The following is a 19721-nucleotide window of genomic DNA, read 5'->3' as shown; positions in this document are numbered from 1 at the left end:
AAATCATGTGTCTAGCGAACAACAAAATATTCCCTTCTTGTAGTCCATGCATGCAGGAACTGTTTCTGAATTAGCAAATAATGTACCGTGAAAACAAGAGGAAGGGGAACAGCCAGGGAACTTCAGTTTCTTGAGACTCTTAGAAGTGCTCTGCTATTCTCTTCTGTGACCAGAAGTTCACATTGGAAGCTTGTGCATATTAAATACTAAATGAATGTTCCGTTGTGAGAACTAATTTCCTCTCTTTATTTGTAGGCATTAGTGGGATGACATTTATGGCAGAGATACATGATCTTCTTGCTCTTTCTTAAAGCTCCTGTGTATTGTTATTGGTGGTTCAAGGGGACTCATCAAACCAGCATGACTGATGATGGTGGACTCTCTTCTCAAGGATGGGAAATTGTCCTCAGAAAGCTGACATTTGACTTGAAGCAAATTGGTATGGAAGGGATTCCTTTCTCCCCTAGCTCGCAGATGATGCAAATTAATGTAGCTTAATATACCTTAATGCTGTTCTATAATACATACGTGAGTAATCACATGCGAGAAGGCTGAAGAACAGAGCATGTGTGCAATGAGTAGCACTGAAGTGTACTTCTAAAGCTGCAATGAGCATTACTTCTCTGAAGCTGAGTATCAGAACATTCTTTATATGACTATTTCACAAAATCTTTGATTTATTCCTATAATGAAGATTATGTTTCTTTTTTTTTTTTCTTCACTTGACATCTTTCTGCATGGCTTGGTTCAGATGCATAAATTATTGTAACCGACTTTCCATATGGCATGAGCAATAATCATTGGTCATTTAGGAACCATGGAAGAAAGCAACATTATAAGAACCATTATGGATCAACTCGAAAAATGGGGCTTAGGAAACTTTCGTCTACATGAGAAGAGATGACACCTATGACTATTTTTTGTGGAAAAATGCACCATAACATAAACAATTCCACTGAGCAGACACAGGTCTGTGAACACTCATATTATAGTCATATGTCTTTATTGATGGCACATATAAAAAAAAAAGACTTAGAGGAATAATTTAAAAAAGAAAAAAAAAATCTATAGGAAAGACTTTTTTTTTTTTATTTTCACATTGAAGTAAAATGTTCTTTGCTTCTTGGGCTTTGCTGGTTTAAGCTTTTCTAAGTCTACAATAAATAACAACAAAATTTTAAAACTGCAAAGTTCTGGCTATATTCTGTCTTTTAACTGTTAATGCAGTATTGTATTTTATGCATCACTAACAACTTGCTAATAAAATCCCACCAAATCTATAGTTTTCAATAATAAATAAGTAAACAAATAAGTATTGTTTTAAAATTTCTCTGGGATGGCTTAGTTTTTACAGGTATGTAAGACAATGATGCAATTGTATTTTTCCTCAATGGTGTTCTGAGATGGGGGGGAAATAAAGTGGATAATATTTTCTCATTTCTATATGTTTAAGAATTATGATTTGTAGTATCATAATAATGAAACTATTCCTGCCGAAGTGTCATATTTTGAAAGTATACAGCAGGATTCCTTTCACCTTATGTTGGTCACCTAAAGGTCAAATACTTCACCTATCCTGGCTATTTGGATAATCAGTGGGTTCAGATAGGCATCTCCTCCTACTTTATCCCTGAAGCAAATGTAAGATTACTGATTAATTAAAAAGATGATTTAACCATTCAAGCCATAGTTGCCACTCAGACAGACAACTCTGAAGGACAATTCATCCCAATTATGTTAGCCATCCACCTTAGGATGGGATGAATTGCACTCTGGAGTTCTGTTTCTTTCTTCATGAACTATGCTGAGCCTAAGTGAGGCAATAGATCAGTTATTCTTTTAGCTACTTTATAGGTGGCTAAAATTAGAAAACATTAATCCCACTTATAGGGTCTGCAAATTCAATCAGGTTTAGTGCTAAGTGAATTTAGTCCTGAGCTTAACTATCTCATGGGTCTTCAACTGCAACAAAATATTGTCTTTGAATTAATGTATGGGGGGGTAAAAAAAAAAAAAAGGAAAAATACTGTCAGATTCTCAGCTGTTTGGGAACCCTTGACTGTTAAATTCTTTTTGCAAGGGCCTTCAAAGTGCAAATGACCAATGTAATTATGAAATATAAATTATATAAATTAGCCTCTCACCTGATTATATTCTTGCCCCTGCTGAAGCTTAAAAGGTCTAACCTAAATTAATTACTTTCAGCAAAGGTTCCCCAAAACTCAGGAGTCATGATGGAAGAAGAAAAAAACTCTGGTAAAATCTGCTCCTGCTGGCTGTACTGATTTTGTCTGTCACTAATAAGATTTGCTACCACTGACATTTTATTCAGTCAAACCCTGAAATTTTGATTAACACTGGAGAAAGGACAGGGACAGCTCTAACTGATATCCTAACGTATCTGACTCAGTGATATACTGTTAAAAAAATCCTAGCACATTTAGTGTTTTGTAATTATTTAGTATATATCTACCACTAATATATTTATTTTGAACCTTAATAAACGTGTGTTATTTGATATACGAATCAGTTATCACCCATTTAAGTATTTAATGATAACAATTTTCCATTCCCAAAGTAAGGATGCAGCACACTGTTATTTCAATATATTTTTCCTGAAGAATATTGTACCATGTTGATATGACTGTTTCTGATTCATCCCATAGAAACAGACGACTAGAAAACAAATATTGCAGTGAAAAAAACAGTCAGCACTGTGCTGACTTCATTTAAGGTACCTTTTCTAGCAAAAAGTATTTCGATTGCAGACTTTCTAAACTACATCTTTAATTCTAAAAAAGTCCATGTACAATTAAGTATTCTGAGTATCTTTATCTCAATGTACATTAAGACTCAGGAATTGTTTTTCCCTGGGTCTGGCTGCATGACTAGCTTGATTCCTGAATCTGTATTGGGATAAAATCCAGGTGTGCAGCAGTTCCCTGTCCCAGAAAATAAACTTAAATTCCTTCCCCTAATAAGGCCCATGATCAAAACACCCAGGAGTGCAAGACCTAAAGGCAGGAAGACACTGACTATTAAATAATAACAGTCCAACTTTTCAAGAATGCTTGTATACTAAGTTGAGCCAGCTACAAAGACAGATTTTTGAGTAGCGTTCTAGCATAATGAAGACAAAAGAAAACCTTATAGTAAACTGATGCTATCTGGTCTTTCTAGCTTAGGAAGAATCCAAAGACAGTGAGTTTTACTAACACTTTGGCCAGCAGAGATTTCTGCCTTCAGAGGAAGATGGAGAAAATAGCTTGCCTAATTCTTCAGAGTATTTCCTTTTCTAATCATCACTTCTGTCTTGTTTGAGGGAGATTATTTATTATTTAAAAGCTAATATCCCAAAGATATTGACAGTTAGTTATGTGCATTGGTTGAAAATAAGACACAACTTAATGTATTGTTAATGTCTAAGTGTAGCCAAGGTTGTGGTATCCATTTATCTCACACAGTGGCCTTCTGTGTAGCAAGAAACAGAATAAATAGCCTGGTTCCACTCATGCTCCACAGATAATGGTTTTTAGACCAGATGAGAAATTACCCAGTAACGGTTTCTAAGCTCCCCTGAGAAAAACGACGCAAGCCACTGCTGGGTTGGATCATCTGCTTCTGCTTTATCACATAATCATGTGTTGATCTTTGATCTCAAAGGCCAGAGGAGAGAATGAGCTTGGAAATCTCATCGTGTTCAGAGTGATAAGGAAGTCATGGTTTATTGATGTTATCAGCCCTTGATCTTTTTTGTCGTGCTGTACTGTGGTCTGATCCTTGATGGTGAAACACACAGGAAATTCATTCGTGTTGTGTGTTAGTGGAACTCAGTGATTACTTGTTTCCTGGAATGAAAAACTGAGCCTGGCATGCCAGCCAGAGAGATCCTGGATCAAATGCAGACAAGAAAAGATGCTGCATTTTAAAATAATGTGTTAAGAAATCTTATCTGAAGGAAATCACTTATTTGGATTAATAGTGAGAACAGTGTTGTTCTTTTATTTAGCAGGCAGGAAATGCATCTATTTTGGATAACTGAGTTTGTGAAGTTTTCAAAGCTGCTTGAGTTTCAGCCTGCATTTTCATGCTGAAGGAGTCAAAAATTGTGAAAAGAACTTACCTAATTCCTTCGGGTAGAAAGCAAGTCTACCTGAATTTCCTATAGTCCATTCAGTATTATTGATTAGTATGCAAAATAAGACTTGTTTCCATGGAAGCCTGCAAGAAAAGCCAGGCCTGCTACAATATCTCACAGTGAGCCTTGAGCCTAATTCTGCGCAGTTTATGAGAATCAGGATCCAAGGGGTTTTGGCATGATGATCTCAAAATTTTGTACACCACTATGGTTACATTAAAAGCTTTTAAAACATTAGAAATTGAAGTGTTTCTACATATTTATGGAAGTACACTTTTTAAGCACCTTCAGCAATTTAGAAACTGCAGCACCTACAGAGTTAGGTATCGGCTAAAATGGCAGATTTTCAGATTACAGTACGTAGACAATCAAATTTTCTCTAGCTTCTGGTATTTACTATCAAAGGTAAGTTTGTGAATGAGTCATCCAAAAACATTACTGGTTCAATACAATTTGACTTCTTTCTGGCATCACATGAAAGTCAGTAATCAGCTGTAAACATTAAGTCTACTCATGCACTTGTACCAAGAACGTCTGTCAGTTTATGACTTGATATAGAATATGTGTTTCAGCAGGCTGTCACACATCACACACAAATTTGGCTGTCAGATCGTAATATGGGAAGGATGCCTGAACCCATGGAGGTTGGTGTTTCACTAAAATGTTTGGTGTTTAATTGCTTCTCTGGACTAAGATTCTTGATACAATGTTTAAAAAATTAGTTACAGACTTTGAAGCTTTACTTTCACTGAATGTTTAGTCCTAAAATCTGAGAAAAAAACTCCAGTTTTCTTATTGTGCAGTAATACACAATATAGTATACAAATCACTTGTCAGTCATAACTATAGCATCTTGAGTGACTAAATGGTGACTGTCCATGGAATTATAGCATTTTTAAGTCTTAGGATGGAAAGGAGGAAGAACAATAATGTAAATATAAAAGACATTAAAAAAATACTTCAAGAGGCTCACAAATAACAAGATCCCCTGGGAAAAAAAAAAATCAATTTAAAACTTCCTTAAAGAAATTCTGTTTAAAATGTGACTGAAAATTATCTAGCACAGAAGACAGAAATTGTGCAAGACCAACTCTGTAAAATCACAAAGTAATTACTTCAGACACAAGAAGAGTATGTACAGAAAATGAGTACTATTCAAATCACTAAGGTGAGAAACAAAGAACAAAAGAATAACAGAACTACCAGGAACATAGAAATACATGCTAAGAAAAAGTGAAGGCACAAAATGTGAAGCACCCAGCAATGAATATGCAAAGAACAAGCAAAGAAAAAGATCAATAAGTACATTAGTTGCAAGAGAAAGACAAAGGAAAAAGCTGGTCCACTACTTAACAGGGAAAAAAGCTATTAAATCATGGCACTAAAAAAAACCCTAAATGTTTAATGCATTTACTGCTTCAGTCTTCACTAAAAAGGTTAGATGAAATCAGGCAGATAGCGTTAATTAGCACAAACAACAAAGCATATAAGACAGAAAAAAAGAAAGGCTAAAGAAGACAAGCATAAATTAGTTGGCTTTAAATAATCCAAATATGATGAAATTCACGGAATATAGAGAAAATGCTGAAGCAATTTCAGAAGCATTTAATAAACTCACGGATGATGAATAGGATTTTGGAAGACTGGAAAAAAATATAAGTTACCTATCTATCCTTAAAAAAGGGAAAGTACAAAGAGCTGGAAAACTACGTATCAGTCAAACTCCTTTCCATTTCTAGAAAAATAGTGGAATATATTAGCAAACAAAAAGACTGCAAACATCAGCAAAAGAGATGATGACTAAGCACCAAAACAATTTTTTTAAAAAAATTTCTGTAAATGAGGTGGAAGGGTGGAGGTGTAGGGGATTGTGTAAGACAAAGTGTAAAATGAGATTTTACTTGTTTTGTAGTGAAAAAAAGCTTTAGTGAATCTTCTGCTCCTAACACAATGTTTGCAGAAGTTGACTAAAAATCGTCTAAATTGTTACTTCTATATGCAAAACCAGCTGGGAAACTATATTAAATGGTTCCCTGTTAAATAAGGGTATATTGATTTAAAATTCCTGAGAATCTCCTGTTCTAATCAACACACTGCTTATTGATACAATGAAAGTTTAAAAAAATGTGAAATTATGAAATCTGAGGGTCTAGCAAAGCTGGACATAGCTGTAAACATTTTTGCTGACAGAAACACAATTCAAAATGATCACTGCATGTTGCATACATGTTCTGTAAGAACAGGATGAATTTCCACAGAGAGAAGTGAAAAATGTCACACTTGGGCAGAAGCAGTCAATGGCACAAATCCAGGCTCTAGAATAACTGCCTGTAAATAATCTTTCTGCTGTAGCTGGCTTGAAGACACTTTTCACTGGAATATTATATTTGATTTTGGTACTAGAATTCCAAAACTATGTGGACTGCCTAGAAGGAATGGAGGGTGCAACACAAACATCATCTGAGATAATGATTTAAAGATGACTTAAAATGAAAAATATAAGTCATATAAGTTGAATCCAGCCTGAAACTCAGGAAAGACATGATAAAAGGTAACTGCAGATAGGAACAGTATAAACTATTCTTCATGTCCATTGTAGGTAGTACAAGTAATAACAAGCTTCAACTGTGCAAAGGGAGATTAATTAGGACATAAAGAAAAAGCTTACTAGAAGTGATAGCTAGGGTCTGGAACAGATTGTCTTATGAGGGTGCAGAGTATCCATCAGTGAGATTTTAATAAGCTAGACAAATGCTATCTAGTTTTGTAGTTTTCTGTAACCTATAAAATTTTGAGAGATTCTATCTTGAACTTGCAATCCTGCCTTTGTTCCCCAGACTTTACAGTCTTCTGACTTCTTGAGCTGGCTGAGGTGCTCAGAACCCTTGTGACAAAGCAGGAGGGAAGTCTGGTGATCCTCAAGCCCATGTAGAGGTGGGAAAGCGATGCTTGGAGGAAATGCTGACTATTGGTTGCACAGTCAAGGGAGATGAGAAGCTGAGGCTGGCACTGGGCTAGAAAACAGCCCAGTAAATGCAGAACCAAGAGTCTAACCAAGCTCAGCAGCCTGATAGCCAGGATGTCTGATAAATGAAGTGTTCAGCATGAATAATCAAGGACAGTGAGGAGCTTGGAAGACAGGTCAGTACTAAAAAGGGAGTAAATTAGCCACAAGATCCAGAAGTCAAAGTCCCTTGAGACTAGAAAGCTTGTAGAAAATGAGACCAGAAACAGGTCAACTGAAAGACAGTTGCTGAGCTCTACGTTGAAAAATTTTCTTCAATTAGTGTGTGCCTATGGAATGTGTAAACTGACACTGGATCAGTATTTTCCAGTGAAACTGCTCCCCCTATGAAAATATGAAAAGCAGTTTTCTGTAATGCAATGAGATCTCAATGAGTTGCAAGGGACCTTTGTTGTGCTCCTGCTGATGAAGTCTTATGAAGTCTTACAAATATAAAAGGAAGGCCTGAAACACTTCTCTGTCTGAAATATACCAGTTCATAGGCTCTTGTTAGAAGACTTGTTTCTTGTTTAAAGATTTGTGTTAGGTGGCAATGAAGTTGTTATTTTCAGGTACAAGAGTCCCAGTTAAGTGAATGTGAGTAACATCCGAGTAAAGAAATGAGAAAGAATTGTTGACTGTTAATGTTTGATGCTCCTCTCTCTCATGTCACTTACCATTTGAAGATAATTATGAGGCTGATTGGACCACAGGTCACTCAGATGGTTTGCTCTCTCTTCCTAATGGTTCTGTGTTCCTTACCTGCCCCAAAAATTTCAGCTGGAAGAACCAACTCTAGGGATTATTTTTCTCAATGGCTGCACTAATGGGGGAGTACAGCAGCTGTCAGCAGTGCATTGGCACGCAGACATGGATGCTGGCTGCACACGGGTCAAGAGAAGCTGAGCAGCCCTGCTGATGGTCACCACAAAATAGTTTAGGTTGGAAGAGACCTTCAAAGATCATCTAGTCCACCCTGCAGTGAGCAGGGACATCTTCAACTACATCAGGTTTCTCAGAGATCCATCCAGCCTGGTCTGGAATGCTCCCAGGGATGGGGCATCTACCACCTCTCTGGGCAACCTGCACCAGTGTCTCACTATCCTCGGTGTCAAAAATTCCTTCCTCATGTCCAGCCTGAACGTCCAGTCTTCTAGTTTAAAACCATTGCCCCTTGTCCTATTGTAACAGACCCTTCTAAAAAGTCTGTCCCCATCATTCTTATAGGCCCCTTTTAAGTAGTGAAAGGCTGCAATAAGGTCTGCCCGGAGTCTCCTTCAGGCTGAACAACCCCAGCTCTCTCAGCCTGTCCTCATAGATGAGGACACCATCCCAGGTGTTTCAGCCCTGGTCCTGGGGTGAGCACAGGCAGAGCATGGATTCAGAGGAATGGGAAGCCATGTGTGATGTATTAGATGGATCACAAGAAAGCAGAATGAGGTCTCAGGACAGAACATACTGAGAGACTTGATGTGGATAAGGTTTGGGAGACTTCAAGTAGAGATGGAGTCTCAAGCAGGATGGAATACGGGGTGTTCTGAAGAGAAGGGGGATTAAGAAGAGTTGTGGGGCTTTGGTTTAGAGAAACTTAGGCTTTAGCACTAGCAGGACAGAGAGACTTATATGAGTCTTAGTGAACTCCTGCATTAAGTAGTCTGTAAGGCTCTAGAGCAGCTATGGTGATAATTCAGTTCCGGGCAGAATTATGATTTGGCATGGGAAAGGCTCTGGCTCAGGAGAATAATGAGTTTTTAAAACTTCCTCCTCCTTCTAACCATCTATAACCAGAACCTGGGTATGCAGAGGTGTCACAAACACAGGCAAGTCCTCCTCAAGCTGGCATAAAACTACCGTGCATCTTTTTACCTCCCTTCCACGTCCCTCCTGTTTTGTTTTTGTTTGTTTGTTTAGTTTGTTTGTTTGCTTGTTTGTTTGTTTTTCTTAAATAGGGAATAGAGTAGCTTTGTCTCATAGTGGGATCTGAATTTCACTTTCAGAAGGATTTCTAAATTTCAAAAGCTTCTGTGCTGAACTTTTAAATTATGAGGAGTATTTCTCTCCCCTAATTTTCAAGATCTTCAGTGTGAACATCAAGATACAGTGGGTTAGCTGTACAGCCTCTCTTTATGGAGAGAAATATACTGAAATGCACTCCTGTATGAATCCTCCCACTGTAAAATGAACAGCCATTATGGAATAGATCAGTCACGACCTGCAGATATCCTTTTACATCCCCAACTATAAAAAATATTGACTCAGATGTAGAAAACTAGACTGAAAACACCAATAATTAGACGAGCTGAATCCCAGCTCTTTGCACTGTAAGACCACTTTTAAAAATGTTACTGAGAACCATTAATGTACATCAGTAATTAAGCTATTAGCCTAAAAATGGATGAATTCATGCTAGAATTGAATAGGGATAATTTTCTAGTTGTCATAAAAATTAAATAACACTAAGATTCTTGTGGTCTAAATATATGGTCAAGGATCACATATTTTTCTCAAGTTAAATTTATTATTACATTCCTATATTTATGTGCACTTAGTCTGGTTACTATCTATAATCACATGCCCACAAGTGGCTCCTAGGTCTTGATTAAATATGGAGATCAATCTTGCACAAACAAGTACCTGTCTAGACTGGGATACCTACAATACATATTACAGGAGCTGATCTGTAAAACTTTCCTACTGCTTTTTGTCATATTAATACAGTTTATTTTCACTCGCACTGCCAGTAAATGAATCCCTGTGAGAACTTAAAAGCATAACACAATTTCTGCGTATTGCCCAGAAAAGCCAATGATGGTTAAGTAGACCGTTCTTCAGAAGCCTTTCTGTTTTGCATTCCAACAGCGTCTGCCAGTGCTCCCTTGTGCCTTTGTTATTATGATACTGGATTGAAATTTCTCTCATTAACTAATAACATTATGTCATTTGTTTTATTACTATCATTTGAAAGCCCTGTTCTGCTGTGCTTTGTGGAGTCAGTCGTGTATGCAAACAGTTAATCAACGGGTGGCAACTACTTTGTAAAGCTAGATGTCTACACTTCTACATTTGTTTCTCCCTCTTGACAGAAAACACCAAAGCAATTATCAGCACTGTTTATGAAAGCACACCACAGTATTTAGTTAAATCACTTTACTAGATATATTCTATTTATTACTTTCTCTGTATTTTAAAAACCCAAGATAATATAATATTTCTCATCTGAAATTACCGCTATATATATCAGGTATTCTGAGGGAACCATTTTAAATTCACAAAACTGTTTTTCTAGAACTACTCTACAATAGGCAAATCATAAAGTATAGGTGCTATTTTCAGATAGCATTTTCGATATCATGATTGGATTTTCTTTCATATTGAAAGATCCTTTAAATACGTATTCTTCTTTCCTCATTTCTCTGTGTCATGTAGTCATGTTCTTGATACCATGCCCTAACAAATTTATTAACAGTAAACATAACTCAAACAAATTACTAAGAACATAATTACCTTATTTTTTAAATGTCTCAAATTCTTAAATTTGCTTCAGAAGTAATATTCAAAATATAATAAAATTAGCTTTAAAATAACCCAATTACTGAAAAAAGCAGTGTCTGTTTTCACCTTAAAATTCTTCAGACTCACATGTAATTCCATTAGTTGACATAACATGCTTGAACACAAAGCCGGACACTGCTAGAAGCATTTACAATTACCAAAGATGCCAATAACAAAGTATTCACGCTACTTTTAGTTACTTCAAAATACTCCTTAGATCTTCCAAGATGAGGAAGAGGCTGATTACTGGGACAATTAAGGTCAAACTATTAATGTCATGAACTGAAAACAAAAAAAACCCTGCAAAATTTTTAGAGAATTTATTCATGTTCCCTGGAAGAATGATGTGAATAGGGTTTGTACAGTCTAGCTACAATGTTGATTACAAACATTTGTGAAGAGAGCTCTGTCCCTGAAGCCCATCCAAGTTAAAGGAATTCTTTCTGCTGACTTAAATGGACCTCGAACCAGACATTCAAACTGCTTTTATCTTTTGTATACACTGAATAGGTAGTATGTACATATCATGTTGAGGAATACTGTCAGAGACTACATTTTCTTCCAAGAATATACTTCAAAATAATTGTTGAAGTGCAAAGTGCACAAAAATCTCATGTATTAAACTAACTTCCATGTTTAAAATAATAATAATAATAATAATAATAATAATAATAATAATAATAATAATAATAATAATAATAATGTAGTAAAAGGATTTAATCTACCGGCATGGTCTTGAACGACCTTATGACATAATAATAGGAAATATGTCTTCATTATATGAGTTGTTTAGTGGAGATTCTTTCACCCTTAAATTATTATATCACAGCTGCTTTATCAAAGTCATACTTATTCATTTTCTTGCATGGCTGGCTGAAGACCCCAGAGCAGTCTGATAGATAGCTACGAGAAAATATACATTCACTTCCTTCTTTGCCAACTACAGTAAATGAAAGGCAGTTATTGGATGAAAAGTAATTTAGAATCTGGACATATATGAATATTTTGAAGAAATGTTTTATTATATGAATCTTTTGAATTATGAGAAACTTCTATGGTTCTATTTTGAAGAAATGTTTTATTATATGAATCTTTTGAATGATGAGAAACTTCTATGGTTCTTGAAGATTTGTTCACAACCAAAGGATTTTTTTTTAACATACTTGAAGGGAAAATACATGACGAATTTAATTGAGAAAGTAAATGGTGGGGTGTTTGATTTGATTTTGTTTGCCAGATGAAGAGTTCTACTTCATATAATGTAATATTGTTATTTTACTCCCCTTCCTTCCTCTCAAAAAACAGTTTTGTAAGTATAACTTCTACAACATTTGAACTTATTACTGTACACACACTGAGTGGAAACACAGCTAAACTATAACATCATCAATAGCATGAGCACATGAACTTTCATAAAATGTGGTGAACAAAATGTTTTGGTGCATCTTCATTTTTATGTTCATATATTTTGAGCAGTGGTTTCAGTTTTAAAACAAGCTTTTCTAGAAAAGAAAAGAGATGCAGACTAAAAACAAATTCAAGGACATCACACAACTGAAATTAATTTTGCATTGAGGAATGTCTTTGTATATATGCTAGTTATACCCACCCTTTCACATACATGTTATAAATACTGTCCTTGTGTGAAAAGCTTCACTAAGCATAATGTTTTTTCACATTGAGATAATCTATTACCTTGCAGTGCTTTTGCTCGGAATACTTCCCCTTAACTTCCATTTAACAGATGTAGCTAACATTCCTTGTCCTTGGGTACTGATGGGGTAGAGGAGTCCAGAAAGTGTTATTCTTTTTGGCATTCTAGATTATTTTGAATTTAAATCTTCCTGGATTTTTCTCCCCTGTCTCAATTCATCTTTCTTTCTTTTAAACAAACAGCATTTTTTTCTCTTGGTATTTAGTATCATAAACCAGTGCTTAATTCACAAAACCATGTCTTGCTTATCCATGTCTGCTGTATGAGTTTTGTGAAGCTTCTGAAGTGGGGAGCCTGATGATTGCAGGCTCAGGTTTGAAACACCAAGAAAATGAGATATAAAATTCAGCCCATCAACCGGGCATCTCTTCAGCATCTGTATTATTCTACATTTTTTACATTCCATATTATTATTGTGTATAGACACTTCAGATCTCTACTCAGTATATGTTCCGGTGTCTTTAAAATCCGTAGGAAGTAAATATTTTTAAGTGGCCAGCAGCCGTAGGCACAGGACAACAAATACGTGAGCTTTCTTATCACATTTCACAATAGTGTTAAAAATCAAAAACTCACCTCTTAATCTTATCTTTTCATCAAATTCAAAGTATACCACTCATGGTCCTATTAACCTAAGCAAAGGTAGACATCTGCAGTGTAGATGTGTTATGTCAGCTACCAATTCTAGATTTTTGTTTACAGTGGCATCGAACATAGTTCCAATCGAGTAAGTCTGGAATGTGCCTCATTTTTTCCATTGACTATAAAAGGAGTGAGGATTACTTACAATACAAACATGAAGGGTAAAATGGAGAAATTCTAGATTAAGTATCTGAACATAATTTTCCCTATTGCTTACTGTAAGGTAAACTTTCTTCTCAGCACTGGCACATCTGCACTTTAGTGCCTCTACATATTGGAAGGTTTGTAAAACATTTAGTACACAAGGTGCAGTAGCATTGCCTGAACTTTCTTTAATTCCAACATATTCCACTTTCAAGCATTTGTTATGTGTAAAATAAAATTACTTTAAAGGAAATGCAAGTAAAGCATTGCAATATGATGTAAAGCAAAGTCCTGATAAATTTACATCTGGATAAAATGTGGAGAAGGCCAAAAAGCAGTTTACGACAATAAAATAAACTAATTCATTCCAAATGTTATGCTACAGTAGGTTATATGATTCTGCCAGATGTTTCTATTTACATTAATTTTATTACACCACAAACAGCAATTTGTTTTAATAAGAATATTTTTTGAGGATAATATTTGTTCTAGAAAGTAGTATTTCTCTAGCTTCACATTCTAATGAGACGATTTAGTTTGATTCATTGGTGTTACCATTATTTTGTTGACTCAGTCAAAACACCAATTAGCTGCACACACGCTGCAAGAGTGATAAAGCAGTAAAACGCTGATCAGGGTCCGGATCCTGAAAACTCTTGAGCAATATAATGAACTTAGCAGAGTTCTTTGCATGAGCTGCTTGCATGATTAGGAGCTTAAAAGGTGAAAAAATAACATAAATCCAAACACAGGATTATATTCTTTGCTTCTGCATGTGCATATATAATACTTCTCAAGTCCACTTGGTAGCTACCTTTTTATGGAAAAGTTTAAGTACCTCTGTTGCTTAGGTTGTGTTATCTGTCTTTCCGGGGTTTACCACTGTTGCAGTCCTTATTCTTCAGCACATATTCACTATGTATTTGTCTCTTTAGTGTTACATATTACTCAGCTATGGCTTCAGATTTAGAATCTGAGCTCTTTCCAATACAGAGCAGGGACAAAATCCAAGTATATACATACAAGTGCTCGCTTATGTCCACCTATGTCTGCCTGCATTTATTTTCACTCTTTCAAGTTGCTACCTAAAGGACTACAGCAACCTAAATTGTATGCTCAAAAGACAAAATTTAAAATAAGTGATTTTACTCGTGAAAATGAAATTATTTTCATTCTGCTTTAGCTTGCAGGGATTTATACATCTTCTAGTCACTTTGGCCAACATAGATTTTCTCATTAAAATATTAAGAGGGTGTTTGCTAGGTTCGAAAGACTCAGATGTTAACCAAGTCGCAGAAAGCCTAGTTTATCTTTCAGTGCACAAATGGGTCCCTTAAATTTCTGTATGTTTTTCAAAGTTCCTATCAGAAGTGGGGATCCCACAAAATTTATGCAGCACAGGTACCATTCATAAAAACCAGAATTGTTAGTTTCTTAAATTACCAGGGTAAATAAAATTGGTTTGTTGTCTACAGAGTAGTGACTACAGGTAAAGCTGAATTATAAAACTACATATTGAAAATGCATTATCTTTTAGTACGTAGTATAACTTGTTCGTCAGTTTTCACAACTTCATTTCTAAAGGTTTCTCTTCTGATGTTGACTGAATTTTATAGCAAATTATACAGTGTCCTCTTATCCCAAATCTGAATAATAAAAAAAAAAATCTCATAGAGAAAGCATACTAGCAAACAGATATATAAAAGGAAACTACAATAATAAAGGAGTCTTCAATTTTTCTGTTTAAATTCAAGTAATATGCAGCAAATAAAACAGAGCTCCTGACTTAGTAATGTTTTCATATACAGTAACTCCAAGGAACCACTTGTAATAAGTTAATGCAGTTAATGGCTTTATAATAAACTCAATAACTCATTATAATGTAAATGAGATTTTTGCTTTCACACACAAATCAAGCAAGACCACTAATCAAAAACTTTTACTAGTTTCTCCGTGTTGTTTTGGAAAAAAACATCACTTAATGTAGCTTCGTAAGAATCAGCTTGCTTACTACATAAAGGAAATGGGATCTATTTGACATACATGATTTTTTAAAATTTCTTAAGCTTATTACAAAATATAAACTTCAAGCCTTCACAACTATTATTTAATATTAAGATCACTGCAGCACAATTAAAAAAAAAAAAAGGATTGTTACCTCTGCTACATCAATTTATTTTATGCTTCAATATTATCATTCAGAATGAAACACAGTTCACCTTTCTTATTCAAAATTTCTCTCATTCATAGTTTTGTACATACATAAGTCCTATTATATTTTATTTTATATTTTGTATGTATTTTATTATAACACCATTCATTCATCCCAACCAGAATAAGAGCCTCACCATGCTAAGCAATATTAAACATAAATTATATAAACTCGATGCAGTTTATTGTCTGTATTGTGCAGTATAAACATGTAGGTTTATGCTTCTTTTTGAGTCCTCATTGAAGTTCTCATAGACTTTATGTGTTCTTCTGTATGGAGTTAACAGATTTTTAGCTATGTAAACTCAATTGAATAAAGGAAAATGCATTTCGTAAGATATTTAAGACAAAACTTTGAGATAAAAATTAGTTACTTGGAAAATGTTTTCAGTTACAGTGAAAACAGTGGGTTTATGAAGATGATGATATTATGATTATACTTAACGAATTCTATTATGACCAGTTTTCTTTGTTTATTTGCCCCACTAGGTGTTACTATCAATATTCCCATTATAGCATGCATGTGCTATATATCCTTTTGGTCTATACATAAAGCATATTCATGCTATATGCATCACGATATGCAGAAATCTAGATTTGCATGAAAAACATGGTTGATACATAGAATCAAGTTTTAAATTCAGAGCAATACTAATTAAATTTCACTAGACTGTCTACAGACACTATCCATATCAGTTTTCAACACGGCATTTGTTCTAAATAAATACAATCTCCCATCGCAGATAACAAGTATATTGTCTGTGATTGGGTGTTGGTTGATGAGAAGCTCAACATGACCCAGCAACATGCCCTTGAAGACCAGAGGACCAACCATCTCCTGGGTTTCATGAGAAGCAGCATGGCCAGCAGGTCGAGGGATGTGATTCTCCCTTTCTGCTCTCAAAAGACCCCACAGGGAGTAAGGCATTCAGCTCTGGGGCACACAGCATAAGAGGGACTTGGACCTGCTGTAGTGAGTCCAGAGGAGGGCCATGAAGATGATCAGAGGGCCGAAGAAACTCTCCTATGAAAACAGGCTGAGAGAGTTGTGGTCGTTCAGACTGGAGAAGGCTCCAGGAAGACCTTATAGCAACCTTCCAGTACCTAAAGGGGACCTACAAGAAAACTGGAGAGGGACTTTTTACAAGGGAAGGTAGTTTTTACAAAGGAAGGTAGACAAGGGGTAGGTAGTGGTTCTAAAGTGAAGGTATATTTACATTAGATACAAGGAAGAAATTCTTCCCCGTGAGGGTGCTGAGGCACTGGAACAGGCTGCCCAGAGAAACTGTGGATGCAGCATTCCTGGAAGTGTTCAAGGTCAGGTTGGACAGGGCTTTGAGCAACCTGGAAGGTGTCCCTGCCCATGGAAGGGGGATTGGAACTAGATGGTCTTTAAGGTCCCTTCCAAACCAAACCATTTTATTATTCTGTGATTCCATACATTACATATTTAGAGATACCAAACACTACATTTATTTTGAATTGTTACATAAGATAACATAATTCAGAATGTTTTTGAGGGAAATACAGCATCATTTTATAAATCAGAGTTGATTTTGTGGGATTAGATTGCTTCCCTTTGTAAATGGATGGCACACTGGGTGACAACGTACATTTAATCAGATGCTACAGCATTTCAAGAGGCAAAAAGGGGCAATTTGATTTCTCTCATGTCCCCCGAATGTACAGGCCATTTGTGCAAAAACATCTAGAGGAGAACACTGGCAGCAGAAATACAAGAAATACTAATCAAGGTAAAGGACCAAAGTCTGGTCCCAGTTACATCAATGTAAACACCTTTGAAATCAAACGAACTACTCTTGATTGAATCAGTGCAAGATGACTGAACCAGAATTACCTTTTTCTATTCAATGGTTGATACCCTTTACACCTAATTTAGTGACAGGTGCCCTCTCTGGTGACATGTACAATGAGAAGTCTGCTTCGCTAGGCTCCTAAATGTAGGTGTTCGTTGGGGGCCTAAACACTAAACACTAAACACCAACTGAATCCCCTCCTGGTTTCTTCTGCTTCCTTTACGGAAGGTATTTGCAAGAGAATTAAGATCCTAGCAAGTAAATTAACTCTGGCTATGTCTTGTATTTTTCTCAAGGTTTGTGATAAGATTACATGTATTGGCTAATTTTTTCTGCAATTTCAATCTGAGAAGTTACATAAGTTATATGAGAGGAGTTATGTGCACACATGAGTATCTCAGCTTCTTTTTAAAGCCTGATGGTTATGTCTGATGGTTGTGACCCAGCAACGTAACAAAATCTCAGGAGAAATTGCTGCCCTCAGTTTTATCATAGGTGTTTTGAGCCAGTCTCATCGTATTAGGGAGTTCTGCTTCTTTCTGAGAACTGTAATAAGATAGTTGATCTAAGTTACATACTTTTTGCCTAGAAGACACTGTACAACAGCTAAATACAACAGTCCTGCCAAAAGTTTTAATCCATTAGTGTTTATGTCTATAATACTACCCTTCGGTGGCCACACTGCTGTTTGTAGAATATCTGCATAAACTATTGCTCAATGTGGTATCATAGGATGCTTGTTTTCAGAGACCACTGAGTTTTATGTAATTTTTTTTATCTAATGAAAGAATTACCATTTACAAGCAATTTTCGCTATGGAAACTAATTGATATATTCCTTTTCAAGTTACTTCACTGTGCTTTTTTAATAGCTAATTATCTAATTACAGCAGTTCTTAAAAAAAAAAAAAAGAGTATTTTAAGTACATCAAACACAAAGGCTGTTTATTTTAATTTAATTTCTTTATTTTAATTTCTTTTAATTTCTTACGCTTGCTGTCTATAAATTACTGTGGATGCATATTATCTTAAGGTAATGAACCTAAGCCCACAAGCAAAATTCAAAAGGAACTAAAGATGCAGGAAACTGATTGTAATCAAGAGAGGTAACAAGAATCAAGTGCCTGAAGGCTTTTCAGTCATTTGATACATACATATAATAGCGTATGTAGCAAGTATATCATGTTGTACTTTGAAGTGAGGTTAGGCCTGTAACACTGTTGACTTCATCAGCATGATAACCACTGCTGGTTATCAGGGCACTTCCCACAGAGAGATAAGAAGGGAGCAACTGAAACCTGTTGAAGAGGAAACAACCACAGACTTGATGATAGGTGTAATTTTTACTTTTGCTATTGCTATCCAAAGATAAGACAGAAAAAAAAAACCCACACTCTTAGTCATATTGCAGGACTAACTCTTAAGTGACTGGCTAGTTACCATAGCTAGTGGTTTCCCTCGTGTGTCATATGTTTGGCTGCCTTAACTAGAAAATGAGCAGTGTATTCTTGTAAAACTTGGCACTGTAAGCATTTGTGGAAAATTCACACAGATACTTAAATTTCCTGGAGATTTACCATGCCTAGAAATATTCTTCAATATTAGTGAAATATTCCTCAATATTAGTGAAATCTACAAAGAGATGTCCTTCAGCATTATTTGCTGAAAAGCAGCATCCATTTCAACAAATATTTTTCAAGATGAATGAAAATATTATAGAAAGAAATGTAGGTTTAAGTTTTTTTAAAGCACCAAACCATATGATGTAACTGTAGAGAAGTTAATCACTGTTGGCTGTGTTTCAGATTTTCTGTTTGTTTGTTTCTGGTTTTGTTTTGGTTGGTTGATTGTTTCTTTAGGTTTTTTTTCCTCTTTTTCTTTCCAAAGTAACTTCTCTCAGTTCCATTTCATTGCTTATATCCTAGCATACTCTAAACCTAAATCTTACTAAATATATAAATATAAGTTGATTTTAAATAAACTCATTTGTCTTATCCTTTGTTCCTCCGTGCTGGATGAATAGGTTATTACCTCTTATTAACATTATTAGTCTGACTAACCCATTCCAACTGCACGGCCTGAGAAATATAAAAATACACATATATATATTTCAGCAGAGGCCAAAAGACGAATACTGCAAATATACAGTGCTAACCTATATGTAGAAAAATTATAAGTACACATATATACATGAGTTTGTATACACTGAACTTGCATTAAAAATATTTGCTTTGAGTGAATACAGGGTGAGCGGTGCCTTCTGGTTATTTCATAATAGACTGCTTAGGGCTCTGAAGACAATTACCAATAGCATGAATTGCCACCCAGGAGGGAAAAGGACTCTACGTATATCACATCTATTCCCCCTTGATTCTTTTTTTTAATCACTGACACTAATAACATTCTGGGAATGTAATTCATTACTTAAAATATCATTCTACTTAGTGTACATGGTTTTTTTTCTTAACTACCTGCCTGCTACTCTTTAATTTACTATTTG

General features: G+C 35.5%; 1 protein-coding gene across 3 annotated transcripts in view; it reads right to left on the bottom strand.

The window, feature by feature from the left end:
• Positions 1-19721, bottom strand: part of GPC5 (glypican 5) — a 663584-nt gene that overhangs the window by 572249 nt on the left and 71614 nt on the right. The gene's annotated exons all lie outside the window — the stretch shown is intronic.

This window comes from Columba livia, chromosome 1 (genome assembly GCF_036013475.1).
Source record: "Columba livia isolate bColLiv1 breed racing homer chromosome 1, bColLiv1.pat.W.v2, whole genome shotgun sequence".
Taxonomy (NCBI): domain Eukaryota; kingdom Metazoa; phylum Chordata; class Aves; order Columbiformes; family Columbidae; genus Columba; species Columba livia.
This window is presented reverse-complemented; position numbering and strand designations above follow the sequence as displayed.